A 17,256-nucleotide genomic window follows, 5' to 3' on the forward strand; every position below is an offset into this window, starting at 1 on the left:
GGAAAAACAAGTTCCTGCAGTCTCAGAGACCATCATTCCCGCCCTGCCACGAACCTGCCTGCCTTCGGGTGCCAAGCCCACCCTACACCCGAAAGCCCCCAGTTCTTCACTGGGCGTCCAGTCATGCGTCGTGCAAACAGCGACGCGCGACATCAGCATCCAGGTGCTGCGCTGGGTGCTGCAGCGACGGGTGCTGCCCGCCTCCGTCGCTGCCCTCCTGCACCCCACCCCAGTCAAAGCAGACCAAAGGTAACCGCAGAAAATTGCACGGCCCTGTGTTACGGACTAAAACGGACTGGCGAGGGAGTGCGGCGACACGGGGAAGCGTTAACCTGCCCGGTCAGCAAGGCTTCTGGGAGTTAGATTTACGGAGCTGAGGAGGGTGGAGACGGGGTTCTCGGCAGAGAACAGGCTGCCCGTGGGAAGACTGGCAGCAGGGGAAACCGAGGAGCGCTCGGTGAAATTAGATGTGGGGGTGGGACTGAAAAGGAGGAGGAGCTTGGGCTAAAGCTGAAATAGGAAACAAGGTCCCAAAGGATTTGAAGGCAACTGGAAGGATGTAAGGAGAGGGGCGTGATTAGGTTTGCATTTTAGGAAGAGCTGCACTCCCAGGGCCTCTGCTTCTGCACTGAGCTACATCCCCAGTCTTTTTTTTTAAGATAGGGATAGGGACTCAATAGGTTGCCCAGGCTAGGCTTGCACTTGCAATCCTCCTGCCTCAGTCTCCCAGAGCACTCTTGTTGCATGGCAAAGGATGGTCAGGAGGGAGCTAGGAAACCAGTTACTGCAGGGATTGGTGAGAAATGGGACAGGGGGAGCTCAGGTGGAGGTGGAGAAAACTAAACTCAGGTGTGGTATAAAGGATGTGGAGCCCAGGCCAGTGACTGAGTAGATGTCACCAACTCACCTGGGAAGCTGTCGAGCTTTCCTGCCTGGCAACCAGACAAGATCACCAGTCCCCCTTCCACACACCTTCAGTGCCACCTGTGTATGCAACTTTTGTTTCCAGAGTCGTGCTGCGCTGAAAAAAAAGATGACTGTACAGTATGTGTCTCTCTCTTTCTGGGTGATAATCACCTCTACTCCCAGCGCTTGATACAGAGCTTCCTGCCAAGCACCATTCGCCAGCATTAAGCTGATCTAAACCCCAAACTGCCCTGCCGCCTGGCCTGTGCTTGCCCCAGCCTGCCCTCCTCCCTAGTCTCCATGTAGCTCTCCTCACATTGCAGGGTGCCTGTCTGGGCACTGGAGTGGTCCCTGCACCACCGTGATCCTCATTCCTCTGACCCCCACAGCTGGCAGGAAAAGTTGCTTATCTACTAGGTCAGATTTCTGCAGATTGGCGGTGCCCCTTTTATAGTTAACAAGGTTATTAGAGTACAGTAATGGGGTTGCTGTGTGGCCTGGTACACAATGACTATCCAGACTATCAGCTGTGGCGATGACCTGATTCCTGCTGGATGTGAGAAGGAGGTGACAGGCCTGGCTAGGACTCCAGCATGGCACAGCCCTGCCCTGGGATGGGACATTTGCTTAGCTCATCACAAAGTGATGTTTTGACTTCTCATTTGCCCTGTGTACTTACTTGTTGGAGTTGAGGTCTAATGGTAAGATAAGAATCCCGTGTCTCTGCCATAATGCCACACTAATACCATTGCAATCTCACCTAATTCCTTGATATGATGATTCCAGATACCTGACCCAAGGTACAAAGATAGGCCCATCTAGCAGCTTCTTAAGTGTCAAGAGAACCAACCCAGATCTTGTATTCAATCAGAGTCAAGAGAACTAATCCAGATCCTCCCAATGTCAGAGCTGGCAGTGCCCTTTGAATCCTCTTATTCAAACTTTGGTTTTGCAGCCGAGGACCCTGAGGGTGAGAGAAGGGAAGCAACTGCTCAGACTTACACACTTGGGTCAACCAGCAAGAATCTGGACGGTCCTGACCCTGAAACTCTCAGTCCGTGCCTGTGGACCTGGATGGCTTCAGAATCATCTTCATTTCCGGCCTCCACAGTAGGGGGGTGGGCTGGGGGATGGGAAGAGCAGAGATTGCGAAAGGTTGCTATGGAGTCTGTTCCGACCAGGGCTACAGGCTGGATTGGAGCTTTTAGGGTCAAAGTTACATGACCTCTTGGTGAATTCCTGGTACTGTTGTGGGGCTCAGCAATGCGCGTGGCCTGGGGGGGGTGGGGGAGTCTGCTCTCCCCATAACTTTTGGTCTCAGCAGGGCTGAGGAGTCTGACAATGAGGCACCTGGGAACACCCCCAAACAGTGATGGAGAGGAGCTCTCTAGAGTTCCCGAGGTGTGCACACTGAAGGGCACTTACTCAGCCTCTGCATGGACAGGTGGGGCCAAGACAGAAGGGGAAGCTCAGGGCAGAAGTGCCCTGAGGTTTGCAGTCAAGGCCATTTACAGGCCTTTCTCACTGTGCCGCACACTCAGCTACAGTCCTGCGCTTCCGTATTCTTCCTGGAAGCACCAGAGCTGGAAGTTTAAAAATTACATCTCCCAGAAGCTCTTGGAGTTGGGTTCCAGTTGGCTTCTGACAGTGGGAAGTGGCTCCACAAATGAGGTGACAGGAAGGAGGAAAATCATTCAGCTTCCAGAAATAGCACCAGAGGGAGTCTGTACTCCTCTCTCTGTTGACTGGCAGTGATAGTCCAGCAACACCAGTGGGGAGAGACTCGGGAGCTCCAGGTGACACCAAACCCCTATCTATTCTGGGAATCCTACAAGCAGGCCTGTAGCCAACTCCTTGAATTCATTCTCTCTGTTTGAAGTACCTAGAGCAGTTTGGATATTCCTGACTCCATACTGAGAAATACACCTATCAAGGATATATGAGTGCCAACTACGCACCAGCTATTTTTTCTTCTCCTCCTCCTCCTCTTTCTATTTTCTTCCTTGTCCCCATCCCCTTCTCCTTCCCCTTCCTCAGTTCCTTCTTCCTCCTCCTCTTCTCTTTCTCCTCCTCCTCCCCTCCTCCTCCCTCTCTTTCTCATCCTCCTCCCCTTCCCTTTGTTTTTCTCCATCTTCCTCCTCTTCTTTCTTCTCCTCCTCAGGGCCAGGGTCTTCAACCTAGGGTCTCCTACACATTAACCAAGTGTTCTACACTGTGCTGCATTCCTAGCAGTGTGTGCCAGAAATTATAATAACCAGGAATATAAGATTTAAAGAGTAGAATAGTGGGTGGGATCAAGAGGTCAGCAGGAAGAAAGCCCTAAGGGCCCTTTAAGCCATAAAGAAGTTGAGCTTCAGCCTGGTTTTAGTGAGAAGAGAATCCTATGTGGGCAAGGGAGGAATCTCACACTTAGGTCTTTCAGGGTGGAAGGCAGAGCCAGGAGAGAGCTGGGGGTTATTTGAAGGCTTCAAACTGAGATGACAGAGACTGGTGCTGGTGGAGAGAGGCTTTGGTTTTAATATTAGATTTTAATATCAGGACATGACAAAATGACTTCCAGCTGATAGAAAAGCAGAAATTTTTCTTACTTACAGCATTAAATAGGAGAGGGGTGCCAGGCATGATGGCACATGACTGTAATCGCAGCCCTCATGAGGCTGAGGCGGGAGGATTGCCATGAGTTGGAAGCCAGACTAGATTATGTAGTGAGTTCAAGGTCACCCTAAACTACATAGTGAGACCTCATGTCAAAAAACAAAAATCAGTGGCAGAGGATGGCCATGTAGGGCCATTCTGGGGCTGCACTGAGGCTGCCATTATGGCAGCAAGTTGGAATGGAGGAGACAGCTGATGCAGGGCAGGCTGGACGGGATTAGGTAGGTTTGAGGTCTACCTGTGGGTTGGAAAGTGTGAATGATTTCCACAGAAAGAAGGGGTTCCCCCTCCATGTTCAGCATAAGGGCCTGCGGAAGCTGGGTGTGCTGTTGCATCCCAGGAGCATCTAAGTCCCAGAAGGAAGGCAGCTGGGGTGCAGGCTCAGCAAAGGATTCACAGGGGGAACTGAGAGCTTTTAGCCCAGGTCTGAAAACTGAGTCAAGATGGCGCTGGAGAAATACTGCATTCCAGCACGATAAGAGCAGCTGCAGCTGGGCTCTACATTGGACGGGGAGCTGAGTGGACCCGTCCACAGATGCACTGCAGGCCGGATGTGAGGGACAGACAGGAACCGCGGACACCCACAGGCTTCCAGACACAGAGGGCTTTTGAGACTGGCCCTCCCATTGAAAATAGACATGTGTGATAGAAATTTTAAAACCTCTTTAAAGAAACGAAGGTTGTAAGAACTAGCTGGGGCAAGTTGGAAGGAAATGCTTGCACACCCAGGGAGGAAAGCGATCACAGAGCCCACATTTGTCCTGGTGACACTGGGCAAGAATTATAAAAAGCAGGCATAAACAATACCCAAAACAAGCAACAGGACATCGCTGCTAACGCTACAGGATGTCAAAAAGAAAAGAACACGACCTGGTATTATAGCTCAGGAGCACAGCACTTGCCTAGAATGAGCAAGACCCTAGGTTTGGGTCCCAGAATCACAACCAAAAAAGAAAAAAGATGAAAATTTTATGTCAATAAATTTAACATTTAAGGTGAGATGAGAAAATCTCTAGAACAAATAGCACTTTACCAACACAGAACTAAAGAAAAAATACTGTCACAATCACAATCACTTTGGAAAATAATTTAGCTTTTTCTAGAAAAATTGGAAGCTTTCTGTGACCAATAATAATAGTACTTGGTATAAACGTCAAGCAAATCCATGCCTATGTGTATCACAATAACGTACAAGAGTATTTTTGGAGTATAGAAAGACTGTTAATAAATAGCTGAAAATTTGAGCAAGCTAAACATTCATCAAGAGTAGAGCATGCAAAATAGCTAGGAGAGAATTTGGTATGTTTCACCTCAAAGAAACAAGAAATGCTTGCAGTGATGGATGTGCTAATTACCCTGATCTTATCATCACAAGGTATACACAAAACCACATTGTAACCCATAAACATGTACAATAACCACGTCAATTTTTTAAAAAGTGGCGTCACACATTGTTATGAAGACATAATGATGACAATGCTTGAGCTGAAATTACATATGAGTGTTAGAAATATTGAAAAGAAGAATAAAGACACAAAAAGAATATATTCCATGTGGTCCCTTCAATATAAAGTTCCAACATTGGCAAAACTAATACACATATAAACAAATTTTAAGGCCTTTACCAAAAGTTGTTTTTTTTTTTTTTTCCTTTTTTTGAGACGAGGTCTCGCTATGCAGTTCGGTTTTAGTTTTTGTGTTTCTGAAGCGAGCACTGTGCACCCAGGCTGGCCCCAAGCTTGTGGTGATCCTCCTGCCTCTGCTTCCCAAGTGCTGAGATTATAGGTATGTGCTACCAGGTCCAACATGCAACAGTTTTGAATGTTGGCAGTGTTATATTTTTGACCTGAGATGGTAGATATGTGGATGTTTTGTTTGTTTCGCTTTGTTTTGTGTTTTTGAGACAGGGTCTCACTATGCAGTTCAGACTAGACTCAACTCACTGGGTAACCCAGGCTGGCCTCGAATTTGCAGTGATCCTCCTGCCTCAAGCTCCCAAGTGCCAGGATTACAAGGTGCGCACCACTACCAGGTGTCTATCTTTGTTAAATTATGTGTTTATTTTCATGTAGTTTCTATATATAGTTTCCCTTTTACAATATAAAAAAGAATCCAAGGTTCCAAGGAGCAGGTAATAATAGCACCAACCTCTAATTATTTTTCAAATCTGTTTTATTTCAAAGAGAAAAAAAATTTCAAAACAAGTCAATCTGGGCAACAATGGTACCTACATTGCACATTGTCATCCCCAAACCATTCACCCAGAGCACAAGACATCTGCCTTCAGTTGTATAAACAACACCAGTGCAAATCCTCCTCTTCAGTGAGCTCGGAGAAATCAGTAGTGTATCTTAATTACTTAATTATTTTATATACATATGTTGTTTCAACTTCTCACACTATGGAAACAATACAATGTTTACACATGTCTTATTTATTTCACTTACGAGTATGGTCTCAAGTTGCATCCATTTACCTATAAAAGTCCCCAATTTATCTTGCTTTATGGCTGAGTAGCACTCCGTTGTATAAAAATACCGCATCTTTTGTATCCATTCCTCAGTTGATGGGCATTTGGGTTGTTTGCAAGATCTGGCTATTACAAATTGTGCTGCTCTAAATGTGGGTGCACATTTATCGCTGTGCTATGATGTTTTTAATTCTTTTGGGAAAATACCCAGAAGGGAATAGCTGGGTTTTCTGAAGAATCTTCACACTGACATGCACAGTGATTGCACCAGTCTGCATTCCCACCAACAGTGGAGAAGGGTTCCTTCTTCCCCAAGCCCTCCCAGCATTCATTATTGGTTCATTTCTTAACAATAGCCATTCTTTTGGGGGTGAGGTGGAATCTCAGTGTTATTTTAAACTTGTATCTTTCACATGACCAGTAATGCTAAACATTTTTCATGTATTTATCTGCTCTTTGTATTTCTTCCTTTGAGAAGTGTACATTCATCTCAGATCCCATTTTTGGATTGGATCTTTAAATCTGGGAGGACTGATATTTTAGAGTTCTTTATATGTTCTCAATGTAATCCTTTGTCTGAGGTACAGCTGGCAAACATTTTCTACCACATTGTGGGCTGTCTCTCTGACTCTGCTGGTGGATTTTCTTGCTGTGCAAAAGATTTTCAACAGGATGAGATCCTAGTTGTTGATTCTTTGTGATAGATCCTGTACAATCAGGTTTTTGTTCATAGTCTTTGCCTACACCAGTGTCTTCAAGAATTTTACCTACTTTATCTTCCAGCAGATTTACTATTTCTGTTTTAATATTAAGATCTTTGACCCATTCTTATTTTAGCTTAGTGCATGGTGAAAGATATGGGTCCAGTTTTAATCCTTGGCATGTGTAGAGCCGGTTTTTCCAGCACCATTTATTAAAGAGGCTGTCTTTCTTCCAGTGAATGTATTTGGCACCTTTGTCAAAGATAAGGTGGCTTAGTGTGCCTGCAGTTGTTTCTGCATCTTCTAATCTGTTCTATTGGTCTTTGGGTCTGTCTGTTTGCCTTTACCATGCTGTTTCTTTACCACAGTAGGTTTATAGTAAAATTTCAAGTCAGGGATTGTGATGCCCCCTGTCTTGTCTTTGATGCCCACAATTGCCTTTGCTATTCTAGGTGTCTTCTAGTTTCAGATGAATTTTAGGATCGTTTTCTCTAATTCTATGAGATACTCCATTGGAATTTTGATTGGGATTGCATTGAATCTGTATAACAATTTTGGAAATATGGCCATTTTCGCTATATTGGTTCTTTCTACCCAACAGCATGGGATATTTCTCCATTTTCTAATATCCTCTTCAATTTCCTTTTTCAGACTACTGTAGTCTTTTATATAGGGGTCTTTTACATCTTTTGTTAGGTTGACTCTTAGGTATTTCATTTTTTTGGATGCTATTATGAAAGGTGTTTCCTGATTTCTCTCTCAGTGAGTCTGTTGTTCATGTACAGGAAGGCTATTGATTTCTGAGTGTTGACTTTGTATCCAGCTATGTTACTGAATTTGTTTATGAAATGTAGTAGTTTTTGGTGGAGTTTTTTGGGTCTTCTAAGTAGAGTGTCGTGTCATCTTCAAATAAGGATAGTTTGACTTCTTCCTTTCTCATATTTACTCCTTTTATTTCTTTCTTTTATCTAATTGCTCCAGCTAAATTTTCCAGGACCATGTTGAATAACAGTGGAGACAGTGGGCATCCTTGTCTTGTTCCTGATTTTAGAGAGATAGCTTTCCGTTTTCGTCCATTTAGTAGGATGTTGGCTGTTGGTTTGTTATAGATGGCTTTTATCAGATTGAGATAAAGAACATGTATTTCAATTTTCTGTAGGATTTTTATCATAAATGAATGCTGGACTTTGTCAAAAGCTTTTTCTGCATCTGATGAGATGATCATATTTTTTGTCCTTGGCTCTGTTAATATGATGTATTACATTTATGGATTTATGTATGTTGACCATCCCTGCATCCCTGGAATGAATCCTACTTGATCATGGTGTATAATCTTCTTGATGATTTGCTGCAGTCTGCTTGCCAGGATCTTATTAAGGATTTTTGTATCTATGCTCATTAAGGAAATTGGCCTGTAATTCTTTCTTTTTTTTTTTTTTTTTGTCTTTTTCGTTTTTACCGGTACCGGGGATCGAACTCACGACTGCCTGCTTGCGAGGCAGGCGCTTATGCCGCTGAGCTAAATCCCCAGCCCCTGTAATTCTTTCTTAAACCAACTACTAATTTAAAGGCAGTTTCAGGAGAGGAGGGTGACATGGGGAGATAGATAATCCATACTGAAGGACCCTCTCCTGCCATATCAAGTTTGCCAGGACTACTCTATGCCAGGAAAGGAATCCCCCTGTTCATTGAAGAGGTTGGATAGTCCCAGAGGAAAGGCTGGGACTAAGAAACTGAATCGCATGTTGGTGTCAAGTCCAGCCTAAAGGCATCGTGCCACAGCAGGTAGAAACTCGCCACAAGAGGCCCAGGCAGACAGTAAGAGGCTGGAGAGCTCACACACACACACACACACACACACGGGGCCTCTGCTGATCAAGGATAACTGGCAGGAGTCTTATGCCCAGTCTTCAGAATTCAGTCAATAAAGTCACCTCCATCCACACCAAGTCACCAAACATCCCTAACTTTAGTGCAAGATGGTAATATCATTACCAAGCATGGTAGCAAATGCCTGTAACCCCAGCTCTGGAGAGGCTGAGGCAGGAGGATGGCCAGGAGCTTGAGGCTCCACACAATGAGAACTTGTCACACAAAACAGAAAGAAAGAAGGAAAAGAGTAAAAGAAAAAGAAATGAAAACATAAAAAGGATAGTAATATTGTTCATCACAATTGGGAGAGAAATGTAGAATCCAAGGGTCTGGGGGATGGATCAAGGGTAAAGTGTTTGCTTAGCATGCTGGAAGCCCTAGGCTCAGTCCTCAAAATTGCAAGAAAGGGGGAGGGGGAGAGGTAAGGAGAGGGGAAGGGGGAGGGGAAGGGGGAAGGGAAGGGGGAGGGGGAAGGGGGAGGGGAAGGGGGAGGGAAGGGGGAGGGGAAGGGGAGGGGAGGAAAGAAGACAAAAGTCTGTGTACACATATTTTCTTTAACATAAAATGAGGAAGAGATGAATCTATAACATTGACATTTGTATATAAATCATGTTCACAATTGTGGCAAGAATTCTTATAATCCTTGTTTATGCACTTTCTGCTACATTTTTATGTTTAAAACAAAAGCTGAGCAACTAATTTTATGTCTGATTACATTTACAGAAGTTGCTTAAATGCTGGGGAATAATTTGTTCATCGTATTTGTAAGTCTCCCTTGTCAGGTGTTGAAGTGTTTGAATTGGATAAATTAAACTTGTAATTGTAGTCTGAAATATCAACAGGAACTTGCTTAATTAAATGTTTAAATGGTGTTAAAAGTTTATGGGAATTTAATCGGTCGTATTTATGACTTAGTTGAATATGAATCAATGAGGAAGTAAATGTGATCTTATATAAAAATTACTAAGTTCATAAATAAAATATCAAGAGCCATAAGTCAAGAGTAAAAGCAAAACCAAGAACTAGGGTTAAGATCTATAGCTTTCAGAAATTAAGTATTGATTGAAAGGTATATAACTGTATTTATCCCTCTCTAGCTGAATTCTCAGATCTGAATGGTTTACCACAAAAAAAAAAAAATTGTCCCAAGGATACTAAATTTCTAAAAGTGCAGTAATAATACACAGGCGCTCCTGCTGGAAGCCTCGGCACTGTACTCATCCGCAGGGAGGACACAGAGGACGCAGGGGAAGGTGAGTTTCCCCAGGGGGTGTTTCTTGTGTTTGTTAATTTGGCAGTGAAGGGGACTGAACCCAGGGCCTCACTCATGCTAAGCAAGGACTCTCTCTCCTGCTAAGCTTCACACTGAGCCTCTCTGTCTGTCTCTGTCTCTCTCTGTCTCTCTCTGTCTCTCTGTCTCTGTCTCTGTCTCTGTCTCTCTGTCTCTCTCTCTCTCTCTGTCTCTCTCTCTCTGTCTGTCTCTCTCTCTCTCTCTCTCTCTCTCTCTCTCTCTCTCTCTCTCTCTCTTTCTCTCTCTCTCTCGGCAGGGTCTATGTAGTCCAGGCTAGCTTTGACTTCACTCTGTGGCCCAAGTTGGTTTGGAACTTTCAATCTTCCTGCCTTAGCTTCCCAAATAGCTGAGCTTACAGGCGTGCACCATCACACCTGGCCTGGGGTCAGGTTTTTGCTTATTTCCATACATTTTTCTTGCTCCTGCCACTACCTGTGGGCACCCCTACCCAGTCCCATTCTGATGGATTCCTTGGCATCCTTCGTCTATGGATCTGCCTGGTTATTTACAGTGCAGCGTACGGTAAATAACTGTGTAGGGAAGGAAACTCCCTTTGTGTCCTATATTTGAAAGTATCCACGCACATAAACCTACCCATCAACTGCTCAATCCAGTGATCTAAACATAACAATTTTCTTTTTGTTTTTGTTTTTCATTTAAAATGCTTTATTTCAGTCAGAAGCCTTGGAGTCAGAAACCAGGTTTCACAGTGGTTTTAAGATATCTGTGTCTTATTGGTCAGAGTTTGGGGGGAATGGCTCCATGAGGCTGCAAGAATCCCAAGATGCCTTTAGAAACAGACCCGGCACACGGAGGGGCCACGTTTCCCCAGGTGCACAGGCCTCCCCTCTCCTCATTCTTTCCTTTCCTTTTCTGAGTTACTGCAAAGATTTGAAAAATAAAATAAAAGGCTCAAAATGATACAGTTTCATCTCAGTGTTGATTTTTACCATCACTGCATCAGTTATATGGATTTCACTCTCAGTAGCCTAATACTCCTCACAAAGAAAATCACAACCTAAGCCTTAAATACATTCAGGAAAACATGAATTAAACAACACAGAAAATTCTGGCTTCTGTTTCTTAGCTGTGTAGTTTCAGAGAAATCTCCAGGAAGGACAGCTGAATGGCCTGGAGATATCTTCACTCCTGGGTCCTTAGCCAAGGCACTGTGTTTATGCTATCAGAACATCTAACCCTGCCTTGGGCAAGGGCCACCATGGTGTGACAAGCCTGCGACAATAAAGTAAGCTCCTGCGCACTGTGGGCTCCTCCCCTTTTTACGTGGACATTGCTTCTCCTCTCTGTTGTGTCCCATGCCAAAAGATCCCTTTTCTCTTGTTAGTCCCACCCTACCTCACCCCGGGGGAAGATTTTGTTTAATGTCATTATAAATACTGGGAAATGGTTCAGCTCTTCCTGCTCAAAGAACCAGCTTTTGGGCAGCTTTGTGGAAGCCAGGCTTCAGTTCAGAGGAGGTTAATACATATCAGACTGACAGGGACTTTAGTGATCATTGGCTCTCTGAATCCTTGATTTTACATGGTGAATCTTGGGGACCAGAGGAGGAAGAGAGAGCCCTTTGAAGGTATCCCCAGTAGGCCTTCCAGCACCAAAAGGTTAGAGCTGGCTTCTCCTCTATGGTACATACCCTGCTGTTACTGGGTGCTTCTACCTCCTGGGTACCAGGATAGAAAGTATCCCGCACAGAGCTGTATCACTGCTCTTTGTCAAGGAGAAACCAGAAGTCCAGCTGGCTAAGCAGCCTGCCCAGGCGTGCGACGCACCTATGGTGCTATGGGAGGCCTTTTTTGTGTAGGTCTGCACACCGCTGTTTACTGAGGGCATGCAAGCAGGTTGCAGAGAGGGCTCCCATGATGATGGGACAAGGTGGTTTAACACCAGAGGACAAAAGAAACCCTGAGGTCTTTGGCACATGCAGGGAGATGCCCTGTAACTTGCTTTGAGACTTTTTTTTTTCCACAGCAGTAAACTGACTAATTTCTTCTCTGATTTGAAGGCTTAGGACTTGAGCATCTTCTTGGGCTGATTTTCATGGCTCACACACTGATGAAGTTTGTCACCCTCCTTTGGGGAGGTGCAGCCAAGGAGAGGGGCTTAGGGGGTCTCAGTGTGTGCAGAGACCCTAGGGTATAGAGCAGCACAGGTGCCAACATCTGTGGACTTTGAAGCAGTCGCCATTCTCTATCCTGGACTGACATATGGTTCTCCATCTTGGAAACATTCCTTGCATAGTTCTGGAAAAGTCTATGACAAATTGGGGCAGGGGATCTATTTCTAGTCAAGAAAATTCTCAATTTCAATTCTGCAGGTTTTTGTTCCTAGGTCTTCACTCTGGAAATGCTCATGGAAAACACTCTTATGACTACGAAAAACACTCTGCCCAGGACTCCAAGAAATACAGTGTCCAAAAATCTAGGAAATCTTTCACCGTAAGATCTCGAAAGCCCAGCACCAGGGCCACCCTGACTCTGGAGGTCTCTGAGCCCTGTGTGTGCAGGTAAATGAGGAACGGGGGCTCTCTGCCAGAGGGAGCTTCCCACAGTAGTGCTTGCCAATTTCCAGGATGTAAACATGCATGGCTGATTTCAAGTTGTCACGATGACATCATTGAAAACAGAACTGGGAGAGAACGCGGACACTGGCTGCTGACCATCACCAGGGTGAGGCCATTCCAGGAAACTGGAGGACTGACCCCTGACTGTGGGGACTTCTGAGACCCCAGGATTAAAGGAGTTCAGACCCTGGAGGTGTAGAAGTCTAAGCCACGCATGTGGCTAGCTTCTTGTCACTTGATTTATGACATCCCTCTCTAAACCATCAACTTCTGGCGGGAATGCTCAGAAAACCTGATGTCCTCCTATGTCCTGCCTATATCCCAGCAGCCTTGATAAGATGCATGCATCAAGGCATTTCCTCCCACCCAAGAGGCCTGGACTTTGAGCGCTGGAAGTGAGGCCTATTTCCTAGCTGACACCTGAGTGGGAAGAGTGGCTGTCACAGTTCCCTGTCACCCTTTGAGCACCAGGTGCCCAGAACACAGATGCAGGGTGACAAGCAGTTTTGATGGGGGGTCTGGGTGAAATTGGAGGGCCTAACTGGTTGCACACACCAGTAAACAGGCTAGGAGACCTGACTGAATGGGGCGTGTGTGTCAAGGACTATGTCAAGGGACACTACCTGGTTTGGCAGAAAAAGGCCTGGGCCCTTGAGACTGATGAAGACGCCCTGTGTGCTAAGCAAAATGGCATCATCATGGCAGCATGTGGACAATGACACCCTGGCCCTCTCCAAATGCCCTGTCACAAACTCTGCAGCCTTGAGATCTGTCATGAGCCCTGTCATGAGCTCTGCACAGCCACCAGGCTCCACAGGTCCTGCCTAGCTCTGGAAAACACACTCTCCTTCCCCAGGAGGAGCCTGTACCAGCCCTGGTCTCAGAGGGCTGCTGCGGCTCTGGAGGAGTCCCCAGGAAGTCCGCTTCTGCCTCCAGGACACACACGGCCCCTGACTTTAGAGAGGCGCTCTCTGACAAACGCAGGAAAAAGCATTTTGTAAAACTAAAAGGCTGAGCCTGGCATGCAGCAGATGCCAGCTAAACGTGTGTGGAATGAAGGAGTGGTCCTGAGAGAGCTTTGCAAACTGCAACGCACAGCTCGAGCCTCAGATATTATTCTTACTGTGACTAAATAAAGCAGTTATCAGGGGCATTATGGGAAATCCCATATTTCTCCCTAACGAGATCTTTTTCTTCTGAGTTCTCACCAGAAAGGGAGCGTGGGGCCTGGCTCACAGTGGGCATCAATAAACATCTGATAAATGGATGGACTCACAGATGGATAAATGAGGGATCTATGGATGGATGGCTCACTGTGCGGACGGGGAATGAATGGAAAGATGGATGGAGCACCTGACACATTTGCCTACTCAACTGCCGCCTCCCTCTTCCCTGCCTTCTTCCTTGCTAAGTGAGTCTTGATTTTATTCAGTCTCAGCAGTTTAGGAGGTGATAGGGACCCTCCCCAGCCAATGCATCTTGTTATGTTCAAGGCCACCATGATGACAGATTTCCTTGCCAGAGAGTTGTTCAGAAATAGCCATGTGGTGTGGTTCTGGCCCAGGAGACATGAGGGGAAGTCTAGTAGGGCCTCTCCAGGAAGATTTCTCATTAAAGGAACAGGAACAGAGCACATTCTTTCTTTTGGCTTTTGATACTGATATGTGGGGATGATGTGCGTAGAGATGTTGCAGCCATTTTGCAACCATGAAGAGAAAGAAGACCAAAGCATGACTTCCTGAGTATCATAGAACAAAAGCATAGAGAGCACCTGGGCCCTCAAAGGTCATCATTTGGGCCACTGAATTAATCAGTGTATGTGGGTGGGTACGCAAATGGAGGGATGGTGAATGGGAGATAGGATGATAATAAATCAGTAGACAGAAATATTTTCAGAGGACAGGGGTAAATGGAGGGATGAGTGGATGAACGGAGAGATGGGGTGGAAGATATAAGGTGGACAGCTTGGAGGGGACTATAAATATACACCCCTATTAAAACATGAAGCATTGTCATCGACTGTCTAAAAGATACTTACTCCAAGGCCCTCAAGGTCAGACTGGCCAAGGAAGATTTTCAGGACTTTCTTCCAAGCCCTCCTGCCTCTTTTTACTTTATGTGACCTGGACTCACCTGCTGGGACAATATTTGCCTTCAGTGTCTGTCACCAGGCTAGAAGCGCATGTGTCCACCCAGTCCTTTGGGGCAAGATCAGAGGTATAGGAGCGGTCACACAGTGGCCTCAGAGAGCCCCACAGCCAAAGCCTCGCTCCATCCTTTGGGCACTGCCAGCCCATGGCCAGCCTCTCACACCACCTGGCTCCCAGCCTTCTCTCTGCTGAGCTCTTTCCACCAGCTCTGCTGGGCAAAACGGTACCTGGACGAAATAGCACAGAGCCCCACGCAGCTACGCTGCTGGTGAAAGCTGACCTGAGGCCGCCAGGGCTGCTCAGAGCCCGCCCCGCAGATGACAGGAAGGACCAGAGGAAACTCTGCAGACCTTGATTGCTTCCTCCTCGCCGGTGCCACCAGAGCTGGTAGCTGTGGTGGTGTCCCAGGAGCACGAGGTCTAGAACTACAGAGTAGACTGGGCCCAGGCCAGCCCAGGGTCACAACCTGACATCCTGCAGCTTCCAGTGTCACACTGACCCTGGATCCATTCTGCCAGTCCCTCAGAGCACTCACAAGTCCCTGACGCAAGGTCTCCTCTGCCCTTTACCTCAAGGCCCTTCCTGATCTGTCCTCTGTCTCTGTTCTTTCCTCCACAATTCCCTGTGGCTCCAGCAAGCTCTCCACACCCGAACCTTTGCACCCCATTCTCCTCTCCCTCCTGCTCCACCCCTCACCCTTTAAGGCTCACTCCGAGTACCAAGTACTCCAGAAAAACTTCCTGCATTCCCACCAGGAGCAGGCACCACACAGGACCCCACATAGGCTCTGCTTTTACTATACAGGTCACACCGCCTTCCAGGTCTGTGAGGTTAGAGACAATGTCTCGTCCTCTGCATGACACACAATTGGCTCCTTCCCTTTGTCACTGCAGGCTTATTCTGGTGCATCTGAGGCCCCCGTAAGCCTTTAGTGTATTAGTCTCACACTCACAGATCAGCATACATGGCAGAGATGCTCCTGGAGGTTCTTTCCCAAGTGCTGGACACACCAGTAAGTCAAGAATGACCTTGGCCTTGGCAAGGCATACAGTCCAAGCCAAGAGAGGGACAGCTCGACTCCCACGATGGTCAGGACTCACAGAGAACAGGGAGAGGGGGCGTGAGGGTTCCAGGAAGACGTTTGGAGGGGGTGGGCCACCCAGCTCAGCCCCTGTTTGGATGACTAATTGGTATCTCCTTTGAGACTCATTCTGGGGACACGTGAAACACGCCAGGTAGGTGTCAAGCACACAGAAGGGATTTTCTGAGTTTCCGATGTCCTTGACTTTGCTATGAAATGAGATCTTTCCATAGGAAGAAGCTGACACCCAGAGGGGACATTTAAGCTGGCCTGCAGAGCTGAAGGTAAACCCACCCTGTTTATTTCCAGGGCCTGGGGACCTTTTACCTGGGGGGATATGTTACGGTTGGACCACTCCCACTCCCCTTCGAGCCTGATAAATAAAGGCCACTGTGGGACTCCTCTCTCCCGGCATCCTAATTGGAGCAAGATGCATAATTCTGTCATGTGTATCAATTTGCCAGGGACATTTGAAACGTCATCTGAGCTTCCTTTGGCACTATAGGAAAAGCAGTGGCACCACAGGCACCGCATGCCTGGAGGCAGTATGCAGTTCCACTTGGCCCTGCACTAATCACCAGGGATGCCGCCTATCACATACCAGAAGGACACCCACGTAGATCATGACCTGCTAGCTACTGTCATCAATCATCCGGTCATGGTGCTCCCCAGAGTGCCTGTGCAAGTGAGAAATGTGTAACTTCTGGAGTCTCGGGATCCAAATTCAAATCCCAGCTCCTTTACCAACAAGTCGTGTGACACTGAAAAACTGCGCACTCTCTGCAACCATTGTGATATATCAGCCTGATTTAAGCCAGCAGATTGGTCAACTATGGGTGTGTCTATGGATGATTGACATGTAGTCCAGCAAATAGGGGGAAGGCCCACCTTGGATGTGGATGACACCAACCAATAGGCTTGTAGCCTGGTTAGAATAAAATGGGAAAGAAGAAAAATGTATTCCTGTTTTGGGGAAGAGCCCCAATCTTCACCACTACCTTCGGACCCTAGTCTCTAGTTTCTTCCAGGGCAGACTTCAGCCTTTCATCACTGACTCGCCCTGTGATTCTACAGTGAGCTTCCAGGCCTTCAGCGTTTCACACTCTCCGGTGCTCGGAGGGCCATTTTGGAGTCTTCTCCCTCTGACACCGTACATGGCCAGTGTGACTTTTCTGCCTCCGACCCTGCACCCTGCATAACAAATTCCTCAAAATAAAATGAATATTTTATATTCATTCTATTCCTCTAGGGAACCCTAACTAATAACCCTCTCTGAACCTCACTTGTCTCAAATAGGTATAATCATCCCTAACACTGTGGAATAATACAACGTAGTGTCTTCCTAAGAGACGAGGCTGCCTGCTCTCACAGGCCACCTCTTTGCACACATGTAATTGTCAAAGTAAAACTTGACCCAAGAGGAGACAAAGACAAGTACCAAGGTGCAGAAGCACTCAGTAAAATCCAGGTGTGTGGAGCGAATGCCCACGGCACCCTTACGCCTCTTGCGTATGTTTTAATCCGATGCACAGGGGAGAAGGGGGTTCCTACT

The sequence above is a fragment of the Cavia porcellus genome, unplaced genomic scaffold, assembly GCF_034190915.1.
Source record: "Cavia porcellus strain 051 isolate PalLab524CR breed Dunkin Hartley unplaced genomic scaffold, mCavPor4.1 scaffold_25, whole genome shotgun sequence".
NCBI lineage: Eukaryota > Metazoa > Chordata > Mammalia > Rodentia > Caviidae > Cavia > Cavia porcellus.